Source organism: Monopterus albus, unplaced genomic scaffold (genome assembly GCF_001952655.1).
Source record: "Monopterus albus unplaced genomic scaffold, M_albus_1.0 scaffold33.1, whole genome shotgun sequence".
Lineage (NCBI taxonomy): Eukaryota > Metazoa > Chordata > Actinopteri > Synbranchiformes > Synbranchidae > Monopterus > Monopterus albus.
The window spans coordinates 2043755-2048302 of NW_018127913.1; positions in this window are offsets into that span (position 1 = coordinate 2043755).

Consider the following 4548-nt stretch of genomic DNA (forward strand, 5'->3'; position numbering starts at 1 on the left):
AGAGTGAACCAACATAGTCAAGTTTCAAACCTTAAGACTAACACAATGAGAAAGATGTTAAAGCTCTATATGACTAAGGGGAGCTGCAGAACCAGATGCATGTTTGTTTCAATAAGGGGCAGTCAACGCCACAAAATTTGGTTCTGATCCAATACCAAGTCCAAAGTCACTGATATCATAATAAAACACAAGCCAGTGAATAACAATGTTTATTGTATGAACTAACACGGTGATTTCTGTGCACATACACAGTGACAGCAGAAGAGAAGCCATCATGTGACCAGAAAGTAATCTAACAAGAGAAAGGTCAATTGTCTGTTTGCTGCTGACCTTATGACAGCTTTCACAGCACACATAATAGGATGGTTTTCAACGCAAACTTTACCCATCATGACAGAGTGATTGTCTGTAATAGGATGGTTTTCAACGCAGACTTTACCCATCATGACAGAGTGATTGTTAAAAAGACAGACATGTATTGTTCATTTGCAAAATTAAAGCAGGCCTGTTGGCATACATTAATATACATAAGTCAAACAGACTATAGACGTAGCGGTCCAGATGTTCTCTTATCCACTGTGTTAATTGAGAATTGCTGGCACTGAAAACCACCCACAACCAGACGTGGGGAGATTCGAGACCTCTCAGTCAACTGTGTCCACTTAGCCTGATGAGTCTAAATGACTTTAACATCCACCCTGCCACAACTTGGCCAATAGATGTCAGTTTAGCGTCACAACTCGGCCAATTGGCTACTTACCCCAGCTTTGACCCAGGAGTAATGATGATGTACAGTTTAACATCTCAGTCAATCTCTATAGGCATCTAATAGAGAGAAGAAGTGGGAGTTCGCTGTGAGCTTCTCATCTACATCCGGAAATGAATGCTGATCTTTTCCATATTAGCCAGCCAATCAAAGAGGGTAATACAAGGGATCAGAGATAAAGTTAGTAAACATGGATCAATATCGGATTTGTACCATGCAAGATGTAGGATCTGCACCCTCTATTTGATTGGTCAGTACATACGGTAAAAGCTACGAACATTAATGAGGGTAATGTTGATACAGTAGTTACACTTCTTTTTCTGCCTTATGTTTAGTGGGGAAAATGAGCTTGGCTTTGAACTGGAACCCTAAAAGGGAACAGAAATTCTAAGGCTGGGGAATTTACCTTCAAATTATGATCAGAGTCCCCAGGATAAAAAGTTAAATGAATAATATATTCCAGTTCACAGACTGTTAGGTTGGACTGAGGGTTGGGACCCAAAATGGCCCCACCTCTAGTGGGGCAAAAACTCTCCTATGATTTAATGATCCTGGATCCCGGGAAATAAAAGTCATTTTGGTCCCTTGCAGAAAAGTTCTAAGATTTTTTTTCTCCCTCCAAATACTGTCTGTATTGTGTTGAATAGGAAGATTGGTGAGCTTGAGCTTAGCCTGTAACCACAGGATGACTTCAAAAGGATCAGGGCATGCTAATAGGTCAAAGCCTGATGTAATCTTAATCCAAAACAGACTGGACTAAGCGAATGAAGAGAAACAGATGGATGGAGCTGTATTAACTGTGACTGACCAGAAACAGAAAGAGGGTGAAGGAGGGAGGAATGAAAAGGTTTGATGGGGAAGGTAAGAAAAAGAGGGGGGACAAAAACATGACGAGGCAAGGCTGCTAAGGAGGAAAGAAAGAAAAGAGAGGTGAGACATGAAGCAAGAGAAGCAGAGAAAGCTGAGAGGAAAAGGAAGAAAGAAGAAAAGGAAGGAACTTGTTTAAAAGCAGATAGACAGACATGTCAGAGAAATGGAAAAAAAGTGTGTGTGCAACAGACAAATGTATGACAGCGTATGAAGCCCTCACGGTGGGGAAGGTATCCATCCAGTGACCGCAGCCTCCAGGCCAGATGAAGTGTGACTGCCTGGTGGTCAAACTGGACCTGAAGATTTTCCGCTGTTGCAAAACACTTCCTGCCTGCTGTTTTCATGTAATGTGACCGCTCACAGTTTGCTCCCCTGCCATACTTTAAGTTGTACAATATGTTATTGCTATGTTATTCCTTATGCCCACAGATTAGACTCTTGGCTCTCCAGGCCCTCCAGCCTTGGACAGACTCCACAAAAGCAAATAATGATTGGACTGTCCAACATGTGTTAGTCTTCAAATTGAGTGGTGCTCTCCATGGGGGAAGTCTGGGCAAGAACGACAGTGATCAGAGCTACAATCATATCTGACAAGGTGATATGCTGTTCCTGTGCTGCCTTGTAGGAGCACCACATAATGTGGGATATTTGCCCAGAGAATCAGTGAAACCAAGTGGGAATTAAACAAAAGAAAGCTAAAAAACAGAAAGGAGTTTCCCCTTAGTCAAACCGGTACAGCTTGTCAATAAAACACCCAGTGTTGAGCCAGTAATTAGACATTTAACTTTTATAAAATAAAAAAACCAAACCAAACACTTGATGAGTTTAAAACTTCTAAATCTTTGAAACCTATTGTAGCACTATTAGATTTACCCTGGGTTTTCTCATTCTTGTCCCATTCACAAACTCTGCTGCAGAGTCAGATTTCTGCTCCTTGTCTGCCAGAGACCTGCTTGCGGCTGCTGTGGTATTCCACGCTGAATGAGTCATGTCTGGTGGTTATTATGGGCAGGCGTTTGGCTGCCCCCCGGCTCTCCCCCCGTTTGTTGAGCCCCATCCAGTCGAGCTGACTGAGATCAGGTTCTTATTTAACCACGCTAGATGAGTTAAGTATACATTTTTGGTTAGTGGTGTAAGAATACATTGCTGTTTTAACTGCATGGTAAGTTGATCACTGGTACTTTCTTGTTTGAACATTAAAGCTGATGAAGAACACACCCTAATGAAAAGGTGTGTGGCTATCCAAATATCAACAGTGAGGTGAGAGAAAAGACAGTGGACATGTAAATCATGAGTATTCTGATTAAACCTTAAAGGTTTACATGGGTAGTAACCTACATGTAAGTGGTGGTGAAGTGTTTGGTGGTTAAAGACCGGCAGGTGTATGTCTTTGTTAGTCTCAGAACTTGTGGTAGTTTATCAAGCACTCAGTCAGTTACTGTACCTTGGGGTTGGGGCTCATAGGGGTAGGAAGTGTGTTCTTTACTGTGTTGAGTATTATGTTCCTATTTGGCTGGGCTACAGCCGGAGAGAAGATGTGGCCTTATTCACTGTCTTGCAGTGAGATAAATGAGCAAACTGGCTCCTCTCTCACAGTCTGCACACTAATCATGAAGCAACCACAGTTTAACACAACATGTCTGACTCCTCCCAGCACCAAAGATGCTCTGTCTCTTATATCTTTGGGGTCTTGTCATCACTGTGAGGCTGCCAGGAAACCAGTGCCTGTCATTTTTACACGTTCTTTTTTGTATGGATTAATCAGGTCAGATATACTGTAATGTGTTAATCAGCTGGTTCCCAATGTGCTTATGTTGAATGACATGGCGACAGTTGTTCCCCACTTTAAACCGGGTGCTTTATCTGCCTAACCAAACAAAATATTGAACAGTTTAGTAAAATCATAAAATATCAACTTTTTTGTTGAGTATGTTGAATGATTCGAGATGACTAAGAAAATAATTTTGCTGTGCACATGTTTTATTTATCAGAACTGATACGCCTACATTCAGCAGATCCTCCTGTGAGTGAAGCAAAATCATGGCTCATACATTCACAGATCGGACATGTGAGGGAAGAAAAGCACACACCTTGTTCACTTCTAATGTTCAGATTTTCCCGGCTGGGAATTTTGATCTCAGCCTGCAGTGGCACAAACCTTGTGCTGAGCCAAGCACTATCCTCTCTGTGCATTTCTTTTGTTTTTAAATATGAATAAAAGCCATTTTCTGGTGCAGACTGAGAGGGAACACGTGTCTTCGGTATGTGTATGAAAGAGAGACAACATGTGGGAGTCTTTGCGCATATGTGTGTGTTTTGTGTGCCTGTGATTGTTTTACCATGTGCTGAGTCCCTGTAAGGGACTGAATGAAGACAGATTTGAAGGAACCTGTCAGGTCTGGGCTACTGTCGGAAGCCCTCCTTCTATTACCTCGTCCTACTCTTCCTGTTCCTTCCCTTAATTCTACTTTTTACATATGCACATTGTATGGGAGATCCAGGTTATATATTCTGTTATTAAGAGAGTACATTATATATAATCTTAAAGTTATCATGTATCATTTGGCAAATGTCAAAAACAAATGTCATGTGCAGGATCTGGGATACGAAAATGTCTCGGACAATGTGCCGCTGACATTACAGACCAAAAGATAAATAAAGGATGAAGGAGATGATTTCCACTGCTGTGATTTCTCAAAGGGGAACAGAACAAAGCCGTCTTGAATAAATTCTCGTTTGCTGGACAGGTTACAAGAAAAACAGAAGTAAAAGAATCAGTCTTCCTGTCATTAGCTTGGGCCTGATTTGTAGGCTTATGTTGTTTCTGAAACAAACTTTAGCACAGAAAGTTTCCATAACAACTAACAGAACCAGTAAAATGAAATACAGACTTCTTTTTATTAAATTACCAA